Source organism: Piliocolobus tephrosceles, chromosome 4, assembly GCF_002776525.5.
Source record: "Piliocolobus tephrosceles isolate RC106 chromosome 4, ASM277652v3, whole genome shotgun sequence".
Taxonomy (NCBI): Eukaryota; Metazoa; Chordata; class Mammalia; order Primates; family Cercopithecidae; genus Piliocolobus; species Piliocolobus tephrosceles.
Window position 1 is genome coordinate 60,464,769 of NC_045437.1, and position 23,864 is coordinate 60,488,632.

The window sequence follows — 23,864 nt, forward strand, 5'->3', positions numbered from 1 at the left end:
GTGGCTACAGCCTAGGTTCTGCAGAGCAGATGCAGCTACGTGCTACAGTGAAGGAGGAAGCCCCGGCTTTGCATTGGTCTCTTCTTCCTCCATGGTAGCCTGTGGCTGCATCTGCTCAGAGAGCTCAGCTTTCTTTGCAAGTAGGGTAGCCAAAGCATGCGTCCCCTTGGTATCTTTAGCAGAGTTTGCACTCTCTGGTCCCTGGTGTCACTGGTGCAGAGTGATGGGCAACTGCATCAGTGATTTCCACCAGAATATCCCTTGGGTGGTTGATTATTTCTTCCGGCTACTGCACATTATCTAACCCTGGCTTACTGGTCCTACAAGAAATTCTATAAGCCACCTAATAAATTCCTTTTTGCTTAAAAGAGTAAGAGTGTCTTATATTGTTCACAACAACATTCCTGGCTGATATACACATTTTTTTCCCCATCTCTCTTTACTTTTTTCTTTTTTTTAAGATTTTTTTTTTTTTAAGTTCCAGGGTACATGTGCAGGATGTGCAGGTGTTTTACATAAATGTGTGCCATGGTGTGTTGGTGGGCCACTGGAGACAAAAGAAGTGTACTGTGCAATATCTGGGTTGCAATATCTGTGCAATATCTACCCATCACCTAGGTGTTAAGCCCTGCGTGCACTAGCTGTTTTTTCTGATGCTCTCCCTCCCCCTGCCCCTCTGACAGGCCCCTGTGTGTGTTGTTACCCTCCCCATGTCTATGTGTTCACATTGGTTCAGCTCCCACTTATAAGTGAGAACAATGCATATTGTTTTATACTCTGAATCTTTGACATCTATTATAATGTCTTGCCTCAACAGCTATAGTATGTGAACTTGGTAGATGGAGACTATTTTAATCAATTTGAGCCATTTTTTGTCCCTTCTACAGTACTGAGTACACAGTACATGCTAAAAACATACTTGTTTTGGGCCGGGCATGGTGGCTCACACCTGTAATCCCAGCACTTTGAGAGGCCGAGGTGAGCAGATCACTTGAGGCCAGGAGTTTGAGACCAGCCTGGCCAATATGGCAAAACGGTGTCTCTACTAAAAATACAAAAAATTAGCTGGGTGTGGTGGCGCACGCCTGTAGTACCAGCTACTGGGGAGGCTGAGGCAGGAGAATTGTTTGAACCCAGGAGGCAGAGGTTGCAGTGAGCCAAGATCGCACCAGTGTACTCCAGCCTGGGCAACAGAGCAAGACACCATCTCACAAAAACGAAAAACAAAGCAAAACAAAACTTGTTTTATTAAAAAAAAAAAAAAAGTACTTTTGAAGAAGAGAAATATGAGCTAAATCAATTTTATATACCCTTGGATGTGTATAAAACTATTGTAGTACAGGAAGAAAGTATTAGAATGTCTATATATAGAACTTTGGTTTTTATGTAAACATATTTTATTGCGTTTTGCTAGTATTTAATACAGACTGAGAGTAGTAGTACAACTGTATTTACAAATAAGTCCATGTGGATGTGCATGATCAAAGAGTTTTACTGATATGGGTCAGAAATGAAAAACATTTGGAGGTCACTGGGCTGAGTGACTTCTCATGATGCTTTTCAGTGATTTGTTTTTGTATAATAACCAGTTGGCAATTTCTCATCAGAACCGAGATGTGCAAGGAATTTAGTAGAGTGCCATCTGGTGGTGACTTCTGCCACATGCAGCATTTATCCTATTGTTCCTTGTGGGTGCCATCTGTGAGCTTCCTCAGGCCACAGTTTCATAGGTCTGGCCTTTAGACTGAGGGCAACTCAGACAGGCGAGAAAGGTAAGCTCATGGCGTGGCAAAGGTCGAAGGAGAGAGTGAAAATCAAGTCGCCCAAAGAACACACAGGGGGGGAGAAAGAAGCCAGCAACAGGGGGGGGGGGCGGGGGGACGGCCATCAGACGCAAGACTGAGATGGGCGGGTGCAGAGGAAAAGTGAAATAGAAATCTGTACTTAAAGTGCACAGTGTGACGACAGCAGAAACACATTGCCAAGAAGACTGTGCCTCCTGCGTTCTCCACATCAACAGTCATCACTAAAAAAGGCTAGGAGGGAGGGTCCCCTGAGCATTCGCCAGGGCTCTCCCCTGGGGCCAGGGTGTCATCACAGAATGAGAATACTTTAAGGCTACACTTCACCTTCCCAAGCAATAAATCATCTTCAAAAAACAAAATAACTTGCAACCTAACCACATAAAATCCAGCCTGAAATCCTCCCTCTGTACCGGATGAATGATGTGATTTTTGCTGCTCTTGATCTTATTCATCCTTGACGCAATTGCTCCTCTGGGGGAATTCTGGTCGCCAAGAACGTTAGAACAGACACAGCATTTTTCTTGGGCAGCTCAAGGTCACTTGCGATAACGTCAGAGGAGGCTGCTCCTTGGGATAATGGAACTGATCAGGGACAATTATGCTTCCCAGCAGATGCCTGTGTCCTTAATCTGCCCGCTGTGGGGTGAAACAACAAAGAGGACATTTTAATAGTCCTAGGATGTGTTGTCAGAATTGGCCCATTTTGATTAGGATGCATTTGGCAACAGGGAGCTGAGAGCTTATCGCTGAAAGCCCCCCTTTCTTCCCCCTTAAGAGCACAGAGGGCATAAAGTAAGTCAAGAGGAACAGGCAGAAGAAAGCCGGCAAAGAAGAGTAGAGATGTCTGATGGAGGGAGAGGGATAAAGGGAGAGAAGGGAAGTGGGGACCGCATATCTGTTCTCATCTGAGCCAGAGAACTGCATCAGAATAGCAAGTAGGAGTGGACAGAGGAGAGGGCTGGAAGGCACGCCCTGCAGAAATAGTCACCTTCAGAACAAAGAGATAAAAAGATTTTGGGCTCCTCACACTTGGTGGCAGCGCTGTGGTAGTCTGCGTGAGCACAGAGGTAGCCAGGATGACAATTCCATTTAAAAAACGAGAAGGATCCCTAATGAGCAGATGCCGGGGGTTTCCTACCTGGAGTGTTACTGGGAAGATTCAACAGTGAATTGCTGGGAGTGGTAGGAGGTGCCGGGTTAAAGCTGGTGCTTTGCAGATAGAGCCCACTGTTTGCCAGGTTTGAGGACAGGTCATTCGCTGAGTGTAGAAGGCAGGACAGGACTAAGGTGACCGCACCTTGGCTTGCTGAGCTTTGCGGGGTCATCAGCAATGGGGTCACCATGTGATGTGATGGTGGCAGGGGGCCAGGAGCTGCTTTTGGGGCATCATGCCACCTCTCACTAGTTTTGTAACCTTGAGTGCATCCCATAACTTCTCCAACCTCATATCTTGATCTGCTAAGTGGGTACACTAGTCCCTGTTGAATTATTCATTCATTCATCCATGGTCTATTTATCAAGGAGCAACCACAGGCTCAGCATGGGGCCTACCCAGGCGCTGTAAATGTATCAACTTGCTTGCTCAACTAACCCTATGAGGCGAATGCTACCATTATCTCTCTCTCTCTCTCTCTTTTTTTTTTTTTTTTTTTGAGAGAGAGAATCTTGCTGTCACCCAGGTTGGAGTGCAGTGGCGTGATCTCGGCTCACTGCAAGCTCCGCCTCCTGGGTTCAAGCGATTCTCCTGCCTCAGCCTCCCGAGTAGCTGGGATTACAGGCACGCACTGCTAAGTCTGGCTAATTTTTGTATTTTTACTAGAGGTGGGGTTTCACCATGTTGGGCAAGCTGGTCTCAAACTCCTGACCTCAGGTCATCCGCCGGCCTTGGTCTCCCAAAGTGTTGGGATTACAGGCATGAGCCACTGCGCCCTGCCTATAATTATCTCTGTCTCACAAATAGAGAAGCCGAGCGCAGAATGGTCAGGCACTATACCTAAGGTCACAGAGCAGCCAGGAATTAAAGAGGTCGGATTCCAACCCAGGCAACTCAGTTCCAGAGTCCAAGCTTCCACCTTCTGCTCTGCTTCCAGAAGATCACAGACCTGTCTATTTATCTGAAAACTGGAGGTGTTTGACCACACTGCCTCATCCTTAAGGTTTAGTGAGTCCAGCATGCAGTGTCTTAGGTTTCAGGAAGTACTGCCTGCACCCAGGGTTTACTCCCATGGGCCTGTGTCCAGCTTGTGCTTGTGTACACAGAACACAGGAGCAGATAAATTATCTCTAATTCTCTACAACTCTCCAGTCTCTCAGCAAAATTATTCACCTCCTGTTAGAGGCCAGAAGTGGATGTACAAATGGCATGCATTTGAGCACAGTGGTGAGTCACTGTAGCGTTGAGAGAAGACAGAACACTGGATTTGGGGGCTACCATGGAGAGATCTCTCATAGAACTTTGTTTTTAAAATTTGCTCAATTAATTATCCCATTTACTAAAACTGTGGTTAAAGGACTGGCAAAATTGTATATTCTGGATGACCTGAAATCAATGGCAACAAACTATCCCTGAGGCAAGAAGCAAACACAATCAATTCCTCTTTGCTCTCTGTATGTGCTTTTCTCGTCTTTCTCTTTCTTTCTTTCTTTTTCTTTCTTTCTTTTTCTTCCTTCCTTCCTTTCTTCCTTCCTTCCTTCTCTTTCTTTCTTTCTTTCTTTCTTCTCTTTCTTTTCCCTTTCTCTCTTTCTTTCTCTCACTTTCTTCCTTTCTCTGTCTCTCTCTCTCTTTTTTATGGTCTCCTGGTCTCAGTGTGTAGATCCAGACTGGCCAGGAATGAGGTGACAATTTAGGGTGGGTGATGGAGGAGTTTTGCAGACATGTAAAAACCAGCACTGGACTAACCCCTGTGAGGCATATCCAAGACAGGATGGTTCATGTGGGGTTTTTTGTGTGTTTCCTTCGAAGGAAGGAAAAGGCTCTTGCAGTTGAAAAAGAAGCAGATGGCCAACAATGCCCCCAACTCAAAGAGCAGTTGTAGCCGCCACTATTTTCAAAATATTAAGGGGATATCTTTAGGACTTCACAGGGAAAGATGATGGTTCCTTCCACAAGCATTTCTTCTATACGTTTCTACTACAAATCCCCATAGAGGGATGTGGGGAGGGGGAGAAATGACTGGGAGGTGGGCACCCTAATGGGAACGCTTGGGACTTGGAATTCTTGTCAGGATGTTAATGGATTTTACAAAACTGATTTTTCTAAGGCAAAAAGAGATTGAAGAGGTGTGTGGGTTAAGCAAGAGGGACTGGGGGCTGCCCAGTGTCTGAGCCCAAGAGGAAAAAAGGCGAGAGGAGATGGAAAGCAAACAGGAAGGGCATAACCCCAGCAAAATGAGTCAGACTTCCCAAGAGCAGAGCCCAGAGGTCCGGCTGCCAAGTTAAGACCAGCAACTGTCCAGACATCATTTGTGCCCAAAAGTCAAAGAGCTTGGACATGAGGCCAGCAGAGAAATGGTTCAGCCGCTCCAGAGATGAAGGGGCCAGAACAAAGGTCTGGCTTCAGATTAGAGGATAGAAAAACACAGTGGACTTTTGGGGTGACCTTCACCCTCATGGCAAGGCCTGGACCCTCACAGAGACAAATGACAGCAGACAGCCTCTCTCCGAGTCTGCAGACTGCTTTGCACCCTGACCTGGGAACCGGCATGTGACCTCCCTCTGCCTCTACCAGTCTCTCTTCACCCCTGCAAGTCAGAACTGACCCGATGAAGCCGGGAGCTTAGTGACAGAGTGTGAGGAGAACAGGAAGTCAAGGAGAGCGTCTTCAGTGAAGAAACACCCCATATTTTTGCCCTGAGAAGTTCAAAGAAGCAATGGACTAGACACTTCAGTCTGATGGTGATGACTGTTTTGGGCTTGGGGTGACAGCTGAAGAAGCTGGAAGGTGCGAGTTGAAAGGAGGCAGGAAAAACAAAGCCTGTAAATAAAAAATTACAGCTAGGTTTTAAGACATAAGTGCCTCTGGAGGAGCTAAATCAACCTGAGGAGTAAACAAGGAAATCAGATTCTTTCTCAGCATTTTGGATTTGGTAAGGGCTTGAAGAGAAGGATTCTGAAGGTTATGCCTGAGCAGGGCTAGGGGGTGAGGTTGGCGCAGTGGGGCAGAGACATGGGCTTGGGATGAGGGCGAGTACCTCCTCCAGCCTTGGCCCAGGGCGATTTGCTCTTGCCTCCACCCTAAAGAGAACACACACATTTTGCCTGAAATGAACCCAGGCAGGTTGCAGGTGCTGTGCTATTTAGAGATGGGCAGTGCCCTCCCTGCCCCAGCCCCAAGCCCTGCAATTCTAAAAGAACACACAGTGGATGAGGCTCCAAGAGTGTCCACAGTCCCCACAGCTCCCTCCATTTTGTTCCCACTTAGAAATGCGCAGTTGTGGTGACATTATAAAGGGGCAACTGTGACTCTGCTATCTTCTTTCTATCTATCTATCTATCTATCTATCTATCTATCTATCTATCTATCTATCATCTATCAATCAATCAATCATCTGGAGTAGATGAACACACACACAGTCTCCTTCCTGTTTAAGTATCTCAGTCTATCGTCAGAAACACTCCACAATTGAGTTCTGAACACAGTGAAGAACAGCAGTTCCAGGCTACTTGAAAAGTGCCTTCCCACAGAAACTTCAGCTCAAGGAGGAGATCTGATCTGCGAATCCGTGGGCCTCAGCCTTAGGGTGCTGGGTTTCCTGTAAGGTCCTGTGCTTGCTGAGGTAGGAATGCCCGGGTATCGTATCTGGGCTGCCGGGGCGGCCGGCCTCCACCATGCCAGGCTGACCTGAGAGCTCCCTCTAGTGACTCTTCTGAGCACGCGCTTTTCATTTTTCATCCACCAAATTTCGAAAGAGGTAATTGCTAAGACAGGCCCTGTGTGAACACTTAGATCTCTGCCTAGACTCTTTTGTTAATAATGAAAATGAGAAAACTTATTGCATACCAAATCCCAAGCTTCATAATAACCACATGAGGTGGTATAATTGTTTCCACATTTTACAAATGAGGAGATGCAGCTCCCTAACGTGCCAAGATCAAGCAGATTGGGAGTTATGGGGCAGCATCTGACTGAAGAGCCGTATTCCAGTCCTATGCTCCTGGCCCCGTCCTCTCCTCCTCAGCCATGCAGACAGCCTTGATCTGCCGAAATCACTGCCTCATTCCGTTGGCCTGAAACAGAGGGTGCTCAACCGATTCCGCAATTAGCACTTTGATTTATTTTTGAATCACCATTGTAGACTAACTTGTTACCACATTTACTGTCAAAAGATGGTTCACTTTACAAAGTGAGCTCTTTTGACAAAGTTCTATGCCTGATTTTGTTACTATAACAAAAATCTTAGAAGTATTTTCTATTCTTCAGTTTCCTCCTATCTAAAATGTAAATAGCACATTCTTTTTTTTCCTCCTACAGGTAACTATTTTTTTAGGCAAATTTAATGGACCTTTGGATTTTTTGAAATACCTCTATTAAGTAAAGACCTGAAGCTATTTTTTTCCCTGTTATTTGGAGAGTTAGATTCCTGAGGTTTGAAAGTACACTCATTTGGGAGCCAAAAAAGAATTATGTTGGCATCTGGGTTTGACTTTTAGCAGCTGTTTGACCTGGGCAACACTTGACATTTCTGATTCCAGTTTCCTTGTATATATTAAAGACAGGAATTTGCCCAGATGAATTTTAAGCCTCCTACTAGCTAGAATATTAGTTGATGGTGGGTTGTGAGAGAAAATATATGAAAACATACAGTAATGATTAGCAGGTGTTGATGACTGCCCTCGTGGAATAACGTACCCCATACTCTACCTTCAAGCTATGGATAAATTGAGCTTATTTCTTAGATTTTGTGTGAAATGGGGTGACTGGGACTGGCTTGGAATCCACAATAGACATTATCAAATTGAAAATGAAATCCCCCAGTATCCAGTTTCTGAGCAGTCCATCAGAACAAAAATAAATTGGGGTATATTCTACTGTCCCTTGGGTTAAAACTGTCATGTGCACATGGCCATATATATTAGTTGTGTATAGTGAAAACCTACAGAATGTGTGTAATAACATAGGTGACACGTATTATTTAGAAGGGTTTTTCTCCCCTTTCTTAGTTTGAGTCACACTTATCCTTCTTGGAAAAGCAGCAAAAGACCAGGGTCAGAAAGAGTCCTGTCAGTGTAACTCTTCATTGTTAACCTTTAGATAATGTGAGGGCAAGAAGTCAGGTGTAGAGTTTCTCTGGGAACCACTAATGAGCAGACTCAGGCCAGGGTTAATGGGAAGAGAAGAATGTTTGGGTTCAGGACCTCCTGCAGACCACATAGCAACTCTATTTTTCTAATTTCCAAGTGATCTATTTTTACTGGTTTATTATTATTAATATTCTTTTTTTAAGTAAAGTTAGGTAAGATCAATCTTAGAGACTGGAAACAAAGAAAATAATGTTCCCTTGTAGGAATGAAAGGTACTAACATCAAATTTTCTCTCAACGAATCAGGTGTAAAAGGAATGTTTCTCAACACAATATAGGCTATATATGTCAAGCCCACAGCTAATGTCATACTCATTGGTGAAAAGTTGAAAGCTTTTCCTCTAAGATCAGGAACAAGACAAGGATGCCCACTCTTACCATTTCTGTTCAACATAGTGCTGGAAATCCTACCCAGAAAAATTAGGCAAGGGAAAGAAATAAAAGGTGTCCAAATAGGACAGAATGAAGTGAAACTGTCTCTGTTTGCTGTTAACGTAATGTTATATATATAAAATCCTCGAGACTCCACCAAAAAACACTGTTAGAATTGATAAATAAATTCAGTAAATTGCAGGATACAAAATCAACTTACAAAAATCAGCAGAATTTCTATACACTAACAGCAAATGATCTGAAAAAGAAATTAAGAAAACAATCCCACTTACAATAGCATCACAAAATAAATAAAATGTTTAGGAGTAAATTTAAGCAAGGAAGTGATGAAAATTGTAAAACATTGATTAAAGAAATTGAAGATGACACAAATAAATAGAAATATTTCCTGTATTTACAGATAGGAAGAATTAATATTGTTAAAATGTCCTTATCCAGAGTGATCTGCAGATTCAATGCGATTCCTATCAAAATCCAATGTGATTCTTCACAGAAATATAAAATACAAACCTAAAATTAATATTAAACCACAAAAATCCCAAATAGCCAAAGCAATCTTGACCAAAAAGAGCAAAACTGGAGGCATCATACTGCCACTACCAGATTTCAAAGTATATTACAAAGCTACAGTAATCAAAACTGCATGGTACTGGCATAAAAACATACACATCAAATAGGATAGAGAGTTTATAAACAAAATCACACTTTTACGGTCAATTGATTTTTGACAAAGGTGCTAAGAACATGTAATGCAAAAATGACAGACTCTTTAATAAATGATGCCAATAAAATTGGATATCAACATGGAGAAGAATAAAAATGGACCCTTCTCTCACCCCTTATACAAGAATGAACTCAAAATGAATTAAAGACTTAAATTTAGTACCTACAACTATAAATCTACTGAAAGAAGACATACAGGAAATTCTCCATGACATTAGTCTGGACAAAGATTTCTTGACTGTGACCCAAAAGCACAGGCAACAAAAGTAAAAACAGATAAGTGAAATTGTGTCAAACTAAAAACCTTCTGCGTAGCAAAGGAAACAATTAATAGAGTGAAAAGACAACCCAAGGATTAGGAGAAAATATTTGCAAGTTATACCTAGGATAAGGGACTAATTTCCAAAATATGCAAGGAACTCATACTGCTCAATAACAAGAACACAACCCTATTAAAAAACAGGCAAATGACTTGACTAGACAGTTCTTAAAAGAAGTCATACAAATGGCCAACAGAAATGAAAAAATTGCTCAATATCACTAATCATCAGAGAGATGCAAATTAAAACCACAATGAGATATTACCTCATACCTGTTAGATTGACTACTATCAAAAAGATGAAAGATAAGTTTTGGAAAGTATGTGGAGAAAAGAGAACCCTTATATACTGCTGATGGTATTGTAAATTAGTGGAGCTATTTTGGAAATCAGTATGGAGACACCTTAAAAAATTAAAAATAGAAGTAACATATGATACAGCAATCCTACTACTGGGTATATATCCAAAGGAATGGAAATCAGTACAGCGAAGGGATGCTTCATGTTTATTGTAGCATTATTCACAATAGCCAAGCTATGGAAACAACCTAAGCACTCATCGACAGATAAATGAATTTTTAAAAATGTGATGTAGATAGACAATGGAATACTACTCAGCCTTACACAAACAGGAAATTCTGTCATTTGCAACAATGTGGATGAATCTGGAAGACATTCTGTTAAGTGAAATAAGCCAGTCAGAGACAGACAAATGCAATATGATCTCACTGACATGTGGAATCAAAAAAAGTCAAACCCAGAGAAGTAGAGAGTAGATTGGTGGTAACCAGAGGCTGTGGAGGGAGGTGGATGTGGTGGATTGGGAAAAGGGAGACATTGGTCAACGAATACAAAATAGCTAAAAGAGAGGACTGAAAAAAAGAGAGGATTTTTAAATGCTTTCACTACAAATAAATGACAAATATTTGAGGTGACAGATATGCTAGTAAGGCTGATTTGATCATTCTGTAATGTATACGTGTATTGAAACATCATATCATACCCCATAAATATATGCAATTATTATTTGTCACTTAAACATAAAATAAAACTATAAAAAAATGAAGTCAAACTTAACTTACAATGAAGAATGATAGAAGAATCAGCCAGGCATCAAGGGTTATGGGATCAAGAAGAGGGTGTTCTCAGTCATCTCAGCTGTCACCAATAGAATTCAATTCTGGCTTGGTGAAACAGAGGACATTATTTTCAAAATTCTTGCAGAGGCTGGAAAACCAGACTTAGAGCCTATACAGCTAGGAATTGGTCATATCTGCAGTCCTCCCCACCAGGATGGACTCTATTCAGCTCATCATTCTGCTCTTCCAGCTTCAGATTTAAACTCTCAGGTGGGTGCACCCCATTGGTGAAGCCCAGTTGCAGGGGAAACTGAGAAAAGGAGAATTGGGCTTCTATAAAGAAGTCTATGTCCCCCAAGCTAGGGAATTCTCCTAGCCTGATTTCTTAGTCATATTCTTGTCAGGAAATAGATGGCACTCTCAACTGTGATGACTCAAAAGAGTTTAATGAAAAACTACCATAATTATGAAGGCATAAGTAGGAATAGGGAAAATCAACAGGAGACAGTGAAGCTCTCCATGGCCAACAGCTGTGGGAAGCCATTTCCACTTCTAGACCTGAAAGGGTAAAAAGCTATTCGTGAAATGTGGTGAGACTGTAGAAGCTGTGGCACATGCGAAGAAAGTCAACCACTTCCAACGCATGGCCTGGCAGCGGGTGCACTGGTCCTTTTCCCTTCCTGCCTTTCAGTCTCCTGCTGCTGCCTCCCATTGGCTAAATCAGAAGCTAGAGGACCAGGGAGTCCATGGTGCCATCCTTGGAAGTCAGCCTTTCAAACAGAGCAAGGTGGAGAAAAGTCAAGAGTAGACGTGCAGGGGCAAATGGATGCCATCCAACACTCAAGAAGGGGAATTAAGGGTGCTGGGTGTGCAACCTCCTTCAAAACAAAGACAAGTGCTCACTACAAAGTTGTGGAACAAGGGCCCAGGTAGAGACACACGGTGTTGTGGCTGATGGTCTCTTCTTGGAGGTTCCTGCTCCACTTGTCTCATCATCTATTAACGTGCCTGCCCTTTTCCTATTCTCCTGTTATATTTAAAAAACAAAAATTATTTCCCTTTTTCTCCTCTTGGCATATTTTTCCTTCTTTCACCCTTGCCCCACACTCTTTCCCAACTCATTTGCTTTTGCCTTTTCCGTTTCAATTTTATTAAAATGAAATGTGCACTGGAATGGGAGTTCTGTAGCCCAGGTCCTAATCCTGGTCCTAATTCTTTATGTTATGGGCAGAGGCTGGTGACCCACAGCCTGCCTCAAGTTTGGGACTGTAGTTTCCTCATCTGTATAGGGAGGGTCTTAATTTCATTACTTTATTCTATCATTCAAGAAATGTACTGAGGACCTACTATGTGCCTGGCACCGAGCTTGATGTGGTTGACATAAAATGATGAAAGCACTCAGTGAACTAGCCTTCAAGAACCTTTTAGCTTACTGAGGAAGATAATCATCAATGGCATGAATCAATGAACACCTATGACTGTGGTAAGTACTGCAGAGGAGGGCTCCGGAGTGTGGTGACAGTGTCTAATAGAGGTGAACACTCCTGGCAAGAGTATGTTGGGGTAGGAGGCAAGACTCACTTCCAGGAGCAAGCACGTGAATCCCATGGGGACCGGTGTGCTTTGTCCCCTGCTCCATCCCCAGGGTTTATGAGGGTTCCTGGCATATAGTAGATACCTAGTTAACACTGTGGAATGAATGAGTGAAGGAAGTGAAGCTAGGCTGAGACCTGCAGATGTGTGTGAGCTAAAATAGCTTGGAGGCAGAGAGCTGGAGGGAACTAACAAGTAGCATGATGAAGGGACTATGCAAGAAGGGTAAGCCTGCTGTGGAACAGAGGGACCCTGTAGTCCAGGCTGAGGCTGTGGGATGCAGGGGTCTGATCATGGTAATCTCGGGCCATACTGAGAATTTTGACTTTATTCTAAGATAATGAGGAGACATTGAAACATTTAAAGAAGAGAGATACAGAATGGAGTTTGAATTGGATTGGATAATCTCTAACATTTCATCCAGTTCTATGATTTCTTCTACTTCAATAGATTCCTCTTATTTCTCAGCTTTCTCTTGTTCATAAATTTCTGTGAATTGAACATCTATTATATGCACAATCCAATAGTTTCCATGGGAGAATTAAAAATATTAAAACATTGTCTCTGTCTTCTATAAAAAGAATTTATAGAAACTCATACCTGACATAAAGCTGGGAACAATAAGCTAAGTGCTATAAAAGAAATCGAAAGGAATCACAAGCTACTGAGTGTGTAAGATTCCAGGGAGAGAGAGAAGATATCCAAATATCTTGATGGTGGCCCCATAGCAGGTGGTGGAAGTGGGAAGGGATGCCTACTTTTTCAAGTAGGTAACATTTGAAAAGATATTAGCCAGAGGGAAAATTTCAACACAAACGGAAGGTCTCCTAAATAAAAGACAGAGTATGAACAAAGATAGATGCAGGAAATTGACGAGACACATTTGGAGAAGGAGGCCATGGCCAGTTGTAAGAGTGGGGGGGAAGGGAGAGAAGTAAGTGGGTCCAAGCTCCCACTGGACTTGAATGCTCACTGGAGAGCTCTGGAGTCAGTTCTGACCCCTGTAGGTGTGTGAGCTGGAAAGGGATGCTATCCTAGGATGGCATTATCATCTAATGGAAGAGATGCTGTCATAGGATTCATTACCATATAACGAAGTATAGAGCTCCTTTGGAAGGAGAATCTGGCATCTTGGATGAAGCTGAGGCCTGTCTGGAGTTATTCCAGTCCTAATGACAAGTAAATGGGGCCTAAACCAAGGGAGCTATGATGGGGATGAAAGGAGGGGATGTGATGAAGAACTATGGATTTATGGCCACCAGTCTTAGATGCTGCATGTTCTTAGCAAATGGCAACTTAGCAGGGGGAAAGGTCAAAAAAAATGTAAGATGCCTGAACCTTCAGGATTGTGTGGCTAGGAGAATTTTGGTGTCATTACTAAAAAGGTAGAACTGGAGGAGAAAAACTGGTTGGAAAAAGATGTACTGATAGCCATTGTTCAGGTTACAAATGTGATCTGCTACAGAAATTTGCAGACATAGTTCCTGCTTTTAGGAAAGATGAGACACACACATACACATCAAAGCTAAAAAGGACGGGGTGTCAAGTATAAAAAGGGTGCTATGGGAATACAGAGGGATTTCTGGAATAACTCTTGACTGGCCCCAGTTTCACCCAAGATTATGAATTTTCCTTCCAAAGCAGCTATAGGTATCATTATGTGATAATGAGTCCTATGACAGCACCTCTTTCATTAGATGATGACGGCACTCTAGGAGCTACATGTATCCACACAGATATATCACAAAAACATTGTAGTGAGAGATCAGGGTCTCATCAGGAAAATATGGCACACCTATGACATTTAACAGTTGATAATTCAATGAAGAGACCATGTGCGGAGGCAAGGCTGGGTGAATGGAACCGGAAGGTTAGTAAAACGTGTGGGAATTAGCAACGGAAGGAAATGTTTACTGCCGCTAGGCTTGAAGTGAGAAAGGGTGGGATTTGGTGGTAATGGAGCCTCCTGAGAGCTGTAGCCACAGAAGAGAACCTACTAGAAGGGATCTGTTAACCAAAAGGAAGCCATTCCCAGAAATGCAGCCAGCTGGGAAGACATATCTTCTATGCATTAGTTTCTTTTTTCTTTTCTTTTCTTTTTTTTCTCTTTTTCTTTTTTCTTTTCTTTTTTTTTTTTTTTTTTTTTTTTTTTGAGACAGAACCTCACTCTGTTGCCCAGGCTGGAGTGCAGTGGTGCGATCTTGGCTCATTGCAACTTCCGCCTCCCAGGTTCAAGCAATTCTCCTACTTCAGCCTCCCAAGTAGCTGGGATTATAGATGCCCACCACCACACGGGCTAATTTTTGTATTTTTAGTAGAGACAGGGTTTCACCATGTTGGTCAGGCTGGTCTCAAACTCCTGATGTCAGGTGATCCACCTGCCTCGGCCTCCCAAAGTGCTGGGATTATAGGCATGAGCCACTGCTCCCAGCCTGCACTAGTTTCGTATAGATGCAGTAACAAATAACCAGAAACTTAATGGCTTATTATGTTGTCGTTCTGGAGATCATAAATCCAAAATAGATTTCACTAGGCTAAAATCAAGGTGTTGGCAAGGCTGCATTCCTTCTGGAAGTTCTGGGGAGAGAATCTATTTCCTTCACTTTTCCACTTTCTAGGAGCTGCCTGCATACCTTGACGCATGGTCCCTTTTTCCATCTTCAAATCCAGCAGCGTAGCATCTTCTGATCCCTCTGTCTAACCATGACCCTTTTGCCTTTCTCTTATGAGAACCCTTCTGATGACATTGGCCTCACTCAGATAATCCCAGACAATCTCCCCATTTGAAGTTCTTTAATCACATCTGTGCAATCTCTTTTGTCATATAATGTAATATATTACAGGTTCTGGGGATTAGAACATGGACATCTTTGGGATGTCACATCTTTGGGAAGGCATTTTTCTGCCTAGCACACCATACTTTCTCTTCTGCCTTTCTTCAATCTCCTTTGCTTTCCAACGGATACATCCAGTCTAACAAGGGAGCCTGCAGATGCAGTCCATGGGAGTTCCTCTTTTGGGGTCCATCATCATGGAGAAGGACAGAAAATGTAAGTTGGGTAGGCCATTGGAGACTAACCAATGGAAAATATGTTGTATAATGAAATATATGCATGGTATTATTCATATAAATTGGAAAACATAGAACAATGCTCATGGTTTTATATATATATAGGTGGTATTATTTTAAAAATATAATCTTATTTTAGAATAGTTATAGACTTACTGAAAAATTAAGAAGACCCTGCAGTTTCTGTATACTCCACACCTAGTTTCCCCTATTATTAGTATCTTACATTAATAGGGCACATTTGTCACAATTAATGAACCAATATTTATTCATTATAATATACTGAAGTCCATACTTTTCAAATTTGTTTAGTTTTTTAATGTCTTTATGTTCCAAGATTCACCTAGGATATCATATTAATTTTGTTATCAGTCTTTTTTGACCCCCTTTTGCTGTGACAGTTTCTCAGGCTTTTCTTTTGATGGATAATAATACTTAAAAATTACACAGGAATCACAAACACCACATTTAGGAACGTGCTTACCTCTGGGGACTTTGTGAGGGGAATGGGATCAGGAAAGGGACACACAGGTGCTTCAGATACATTGGTAACATTTTCTCTCTTTAAAAAGATCTAAAGCTGGTGTGACAAAAGGTTTGGAACTGATAGCACTGGATAGAGAGTAAATTTGTCATATGATTCTCTGTGATTATTTATTTATTTGAAATAGCTCAGAGTGAAATTAAGGATTTGGTGGGCAGGAAGGAAGATAGGGAAAGGAAGAGGGAAGGCGGCTGCAATGGAATGAGCAATGGGGCGTGACCTGATGGAGCTGGAGTTGGCAAACGTTGGTTGTGAAGCTAGAATTGCAGACTGAGCCTATGGCAAGTCCTGATGATGGAGGCTGGATCAAACCTCTTTATCAACTGAGAACCACAGACAATTTCTGAGCAGTGGAGTGGCTTTGTCAACTGAGAACCACAGACAATTTCTGAGCAGTGGAGTGGCTTTGTCAACTGAGAATCACAGACAATTTCTGAGCAGTGGAGTGGCTTTGTCAACTAAGAATTTCTGAGCAGTGGAGTGGGAATGGAGGGTGATTGTTTGGGAGGTATAGGATATGTGGTGAAGAAGAATTAAGGCAACTCCACTAGGAGGGTGGTGCAGAGGTAAAGATGTATACACATAAGGCCTTAAATATAAAATAATAACAAATATGTATTGAGCGCCCACTCTTTATGTGCTCTGTGTATCTAATTTAATCCTTAGGACAACCTATTGAAGTATCACCACCGCTCTTTGCAGGTGAGGAAAGTGAGCCACAGAGAAGTTAAATAGCTTTCCCACAGTCACAAATCTGGAAACTGGGGGCACTGGATGGGAATTAGACAGGCTCACTGCAGGGTACATGTGCCTAAAATTTGGGTTCTGCTCCCATCCTAGAATATGAGTAGTAGAGGTGATGAGACGTGGATATTACAGGTGAGGGAGAAGTGGGTGTTGGGGAATCAGTGGCTTCAAGATTGGGTGACCAGAGGATATTATGACCACAGAGCCAAATTTTAAACATCAAGAGGAAGAGTTGGATTGAATAGTTAGCTAATAAGAAAAGTTATGTTAGAGGAGCTGAAGAAAGGTCAAGTCGGCAAGCTGCAAAGCAGTTTGTGGAGCAGCTGCTTTGGCCGTAAGAGTTAAAGCCGCAGGAGTGAGGGAGGGCGATTTCTTTACTGAGAAAAGGAAGAAAGAAAAGTGAAAGGCAGGAAGCAATTAAAACTATAAAGATAGAAGCGATTTTATAGACTTGGCTTATGAGATATTTAGTAGGCTTTTTACTTAGGTATGCTCCTTCCTCCTACTTCTGTTGGGGTGAGCCTGCCTGAGAGGTGGTTTGTTTCTTCCTTTTACAAGTCCATCTCCTTACAGAAGGGGTTCTTGGCTTGATATGGTTTCTAGATGGACGAAATAGCACCCCCTTGCCCAGTGTTTTTCTATTTATATTATTATTCTAATTTGGCTTAGCACTTTTCATTTTCATTTAAAAATTCGAAAATTATATTCCCTTCCTTTTCAATATCTTTATGCAAATAGGCATACTTTGAGGTGAGATAACAAACAGGAGTTGAAATAAACATCTTGAAAATTTCAAATGTTATAGGAAGAACATTGTTGATTTTCAATTTCTTGAACTCTTTGACTTTAAAGTGAAATTAGGATTTAAAATGCTTATTCCTTCCCTCCCTACCCCCCCAATAAGGAGATAGCAGGGTGGGGAGCTGTGTGACTTCTTTCTTTGTCCTATGGGGCTTAAATTTGCGTGCTCTTGAGATTCATTTTAAAACACAACAAGGAACTTTTTTTTTTTTTTTTTTTTTTTGAGAGTCTAACTCTGTTGCCCAGGCTGGAGTGCAGTGGCCTGATCTCAGCTCACTGCAAGCTCCGCCTCCCGGGTTTACGCCGTTCTCCTGCCTCAGCCTCCCGAGTAGCTGGGACTACAGGCGCCCGCCACCTCGCCCGGCTAGTTTTTTGTATTTTTTAGTAGAGACGGGGTTTCACCATGTTAGCCAGGATGGTCTCGATCTCCTGACCTTGTGATCCGCCCATCTCGGCCTCCCAAAGTGCTGGGATTACAGGCTTGAGCCACCGCACCCGGCCAGGAACTTTCTTTAAAACCCAGTAATGTTTGACTACAAAATAGTGAATTCATGCATGCCGTAATATGTCAGATTATGGTAAAACGTGAACTTTCTGCTAAAGTATGTGCCAAAAGATGCATTTACTGCAACACTACATTGGGGGCTATCAAACACAAGTCAGAACTGGATAGCAGTCTTTTTCTTTAGTTATTTCTGAAGAAATCTAAAAAGGAAAAGTTAGGGGAGAGAAACGCTGATCTAAAACTTGACCTGTTTTGTTATTCTCATAGAAAGTAAGTTTTGCAGAATATTAATGAATCTAGTTAGCCCAATCATTTTTACATGTATAGAACTCTATGGAATAAGAGAGTAGAAGCCAGTAGTGGAAGATCATTGAACAAGAGTCAGAAGACTTGGTTCAATCCCTAACTGCTATAATCCTGGGCAAACTGGGGTCACCTGCCCTCATCCTCAGACATTCCACTATAATTGATCTGTGGTGGGGCTTAGGCTAGGTATTTTCAAAAACAATTACCGGGTGACTATCCTGAAGACCTAGGGTTGAACGCCATTGCATAGTATCAGCTGTCAGCTACTGTTTGATAGAAGATGGAATGGTGAGACAGCCAGTGCTTATGTGAGAGATGAAGGCAGAGCTGGAGGGGGAATATAGTGGGCTTGCAATTGACCCTCAACATCCATTTCACTCTGAATGCTTAGTCCAAGCCAACCAGGGGATGTTTCGACAGTGATGGGTTCCAGGTAGAGCATATATGATCACATTCTGGTCAATGAGACATAAGAAGCCTGGTACTACTGCTGTTTGGGGGTCAGGGGTTTTATTCTAGGAAAGGTCTCTCACTTAAGAGAAAGTCCCAGAGGAGCTGTTCTCTTTTCTTCCTTGCACTATTTTATCTGGATGTGATGCTTGGTTCCACTGAAGCTATCTGGCTACCTGCTTATAGATGGAATAGGCATCAAAGTTCAGAAATCCTGGGTCTTAATTACATTGATAAGCCATTACATCAACCAGCCCTAAGCCCATCCTACTTCTGGGATTTTTGTTATGTTGGATTTTAAAAACATCTATATTTAAAACCATTTTGAGTTAGATTTTGTTATTTGCAGTCAAACTTACTCTAAATGATACAGTGAAAGATAGTTCACTTTTGGCATAAAGTCAAAAGAGAGTTTTCTAATGGGATTCTCCCTGAGACTATGCCAATCTTCTTACAGCTTCAGTGAAGGTGAAGTCTGGGCTATGGAATCACAGAATGTTAGACCTAGCTGTATGATTCAGAATCTTTATTTTTGATGAGTAGATTAGAATTGGGGAGGTAATATAACATTCCTAAGGTCACACAGCAAGTTGGTGACATGACTACACCTAGAAAACCTGAACGATATTGCATAGTAAAATTCAATTGTAAAGGCTACATCCCACCATATTTTTAATATACAGCTAGCTTGTTCACCACCTCCATATGTTCAGTGATACTATGTCCCTCATATACAAAATAATATCAAGAATATTTCTCCCTAAACTTAAAGCCTGAAATAGGTTTTACAAATTATATTATTGGGCTTTGCTATATTAAAATTTCATTCTGAACAGTCCAGAATTGTCAATCAAGATAAATTAGATAATTGCCCAAATTAGTTTTGCTCCAAATTAGAAGCTACTGTAGCCACATGAAACTTGTGCTTTGCCCTTGGGCAAAGTGAGTGTCAGCCTCCTTTGCATGATTTTGCAGAAATGTAAACATTTCATCTGCCCATCAAATTGCCGTCCCACCATTGATATTCAACTCTGCAGTTAGAGATTCATCCTTTCTGTGTAAGGCTCAGTCTGATATTAAAACATTAATAGCTCTGGACAGAATAGTACTCAGATCTAAGCTTCTCATGCAGAGGTAATCATATGCAAATTTTCGTGGGCGGGGGGAAAGATGGCACACCTTTCTGGAGAACAAACCTAAACTGATGGAAAAAGATACATACATATAGGACAAAATGCAAAATGACAAGAATTTTAAAGACGAAATAGGAGATTGCAAATTTCGCATTACCTGTATACCTCTGGTCGTTTTATTCTGTTTAGGGGTACTCTGTGTGGAAAAGTTTGATAGCACTAATAAATCTTACCTCACTCTGGATAAATTTTTTTTCTCTAGAATATTCACTGAATGTTAACTAAGCTTACATATGGAGCTCACTGTGATCAGAGTTTACTTACTATGACTGTGTAGCAAATTACACCAAAACTTACTGGTATAAAACAACTTGTTATGCTCATAGAATCTGTGGGACAGGAATTTGGACAGGATACAGCAAGACCAGCATGTCTCTGCTTCCAGATGTCTGGGGCCCCAGCTGGAAAGCTCACAGATGAGGTCAAAGGCAGAATCATGTCAGGGCCTGTTCACTGGCGTATCTGGCTGCTAGCTGGGAGCGTCAGGTTCTCTCCATGTGGGCTAATGTGGGCTTCCTCACTGTGTCCGTGAAAAATGTCCCTAAAGAGATCCAGGCAGAAGCTGTAGCCTTTTTTGATGACCCCAGTCTTGGAAGTCATGTAGCATCATTTCTGCCATACTCTATTGATTAGTCAAAAGCCTGCTAGGATCAAGGAGAGTGGATGTAGACTCCACTTTTTGACGAGTAAGTGGTAAGATTCTGGAAAAGCAAGCAGAATTGGAAATGTTACTGTGGCCCATTTTGGAAAATAAGGTCTGCAACTGCTAGCTTACTATGGTCAAAGGAATTTCATCTTTTTGGGAGTTAGTCTTCTATGGCATAGAGAAATCCCTCAATCTTCATCTAGATTTCTATTCAGTTGGAAGGTTGTTCTAAGAAAACCTACAAAGAATGTGAATAGATCAATTCTATTTCTAGTACCAGAAAAGCAATCCTAAATACAGGAAATTCAGAAACATCCTTTCAAATAATGAAAAGTACATTCAATCTGCCTCTAAAAAATGTTGGTGTTAAGATAATGAAACATCAGATACCCAAAAATAAGCTGGATCTTGATGTTGTCTTAGGTTTTCTGGATTTAAATTTCTTCATCCAAAATGGTAAAGCCTGGTTTTGTCCCCCTTAGAAGTTAGCATGACAATGTTGTGTGGTGGAAAGATCATGTTTTGGGGCATTAGACAGTCTGAATTCAAACCTTGACTCACTTTGCAAATCTGATCTTAAACAACCATATCATTCTTTAAAGTCTTGTTTCCTTGTCTAGATTATACAATAAGGATGCCAACAGAACCTACCTCACAAAGGATACATAAAGATTATGCATGTAAAGTAAGTGATACAAGTAGGCTTTTAAATTGTGGTTTTCTTATGGCACAGCTGTGATGGTTCAGTGGAAAATTGCATGTTAAGTTACTGTACACACAGTATACTCTGGACAAAATTGGGTATTTTTGTTATTATACCCCATTTGTTATATCTCATCTTGTTCAGCAATTCTGAAATTTGATGTTTATGAGACTTATCTGATGTAACAGTTAAAAACATAGATTATTGACATCCTGTGTGGGAGATTCTACTCAGTAGGTCTGAGGTTCGATCTGGGAATGTTGTGTAATTGTAGTAGTCCCTAGCCCTTCCCCATCCCCAGAAACACACTCACGTGATTCTGATGCACCTGTTGGATTCACGGATGGGCATTTGGTAGCCACTGGGAAGATCACTAGGGGACATGAACCCTTGAGCAGTAAGGGTCATTGAGTGGGCTTCTGCTTCGTATTGGGCATTTTAGGGAGCTCTGCTGCACTGCCTACAGGCATTGGAGGTGTCAGAGTGTCTGCGCACCTGAGAGGGATCATGGGAGGAGTAAGGCCAGACCACTTAATGGAAACTCTGTTTCCATGGCAGTCTTCCCAGAAGTCCATTAGCCTCATTGCTGTCCTGAGTTTAGTGGGTATGAGAGTTTTGCTGTTGTATCGACTCAGGAAGTCATTCTTAGCTAATAAGGTAGAAAAATTACCTACGACTTGATTTTTGTTTGAAAGATTAAGTAATTAAGAAGCAAAACACACTTTGCAGGTACCAATTTACATGTCGAGCATTGGTGAAACAAGCTTCTTTAATAATGATTGGCTATTGGTTCCTTTCCAACCAATATCAAATCCAGTCAATAGATTTGATATTTCTGAAAAAGATCTAAGGCATTAAGCTGGCCATGGACACATCCGATTCCCCAAAGACTCTGCCTTTCTGGAGGAAATGTATGTATTAATGTCAAATGGTTACCATTGGGTGAGACACTGAAGAGAGGTCAGAAATGATTGATTTTATTTTCTTTGGCAAGCATATTCCTTGGGTAATCTTTGATAACTCGAGAGTACCTATATTTAAGCAATTCTTTCAATCTGTAAGCATGTTGCCTGCCTCTATTCCTCCAGCAAGCTCTTATTCTGTGGTATTTTCAGATTTAACACTTTTTTTCTGGAAAATATTTTTCCACTTGCATTGCTTAATAGAGAGAGTGCTGTACTAGTATAATTTTTCCATCTCCCAATTTCTTCACTTTATCCCTACGTCATATTTTAGAATAATTATAAGGATATTACTTTTCCTTGCTGATTACTTTTCTAACAGTAAAAATCTTCTCATGATGACTTCATATTTTTCCTCACTGCTAAACTTTCCTGCTTCAATATTTATATAATTGCATACATCAATTATATAAACTGAATGTATATAATATTTAGATTATTCTTCATGCATTTCTTTTGTATATTTTTGTTTATTATCTTTTTAAGTCAATTAGATCCCTTTCTCAGGATCTAAGGGTTGGTAAGTGGTGTGTAAATTATGCTCTCACATCACATTCTAGTTTCCCATATCAACACTGACATAGAAAAAGACAAAACAATTTTTACTCTGCCCTCTGGTGGTAGCAATTGGGTCCAAAAGTTTCCTTTTCAGTCTTGTACTCTTGGCATATAAATAATATACATATAAAACTACTACTACATATTTTTAACATTTTTTTTTAAAGTTTGGGGTACCTATTACATACTGAGTATCACATTGTCCTGGGCATTTTATCACTTCATCCTGACTCTAACATGAGATGCTATTATAAGGAAACCAAAGATCATAGACATTAGAATGTAACCTACAGGGGCAAGATTCAAATTCAAGGATGTCCAAATCCAGAGACTACACTCATTTACTATGGCATGCCACCTCCAATCTAGTATCTTCAACAAATAAAACAGTCTAATAAAACCATGAATTGAGTCTTTGATAACTATGTACAAGTAAGAGTACAGGATTTGGCCTCAGAAAGACCTGACTTTAAAATCAATCCCTGCTACCTCCTGTGTTTGTCACTTTCGGCAAGTTATTTGCTTTTCCTAAGCCTCGGTTTTCTCATATACTACTATCTATGATGCTAGATAGATAGACCACATTTTAGGGGTTTGGTGATAACTGAACAAAATAACTCATGTAATCACAATGTAACTAATGTGTGATAGATCTGATGACCATGGTCTTGTTGAAAAATATTGTGGATTTCCCAAACTCAAGTTTGTTAGACACACTTTATTTTGGTTCTTGTCTTTTATGTGACTGTCTCTTGAAATTTAAATGCAATTTTCCTAGTATAAAGGGGCTTACAGGCTTTTGGCATTCTCATAGAGCTAGCCCTGGGAGCCTTTTCCTCAGTGGTTCTGGTTTATGTGGGTTACCTTTGATTTCATTAAATACTTAGTTTCAAATGAGAATCTGGTCCTTGGACTTTCACTTCTTATATGTTATTCTATTCAAACCTATTTTAGACATTTATCTCTTAATAAGCAAAATTGATGAACTGAATGGTTTGTTTGAGATTTGGTCACTAATTTCTATTTGATGTCAAATCATAGAAAATCAATGTTAATCTTGCTGTTTAGGGCCTTACCGTGCTTAAAAAAGGAGGTACCTTCACATGAAAATGTTTTCAATGCAGGAAACTGTTTGGACGAACGGAGGCAGGATGGTGCACTTCCCGCC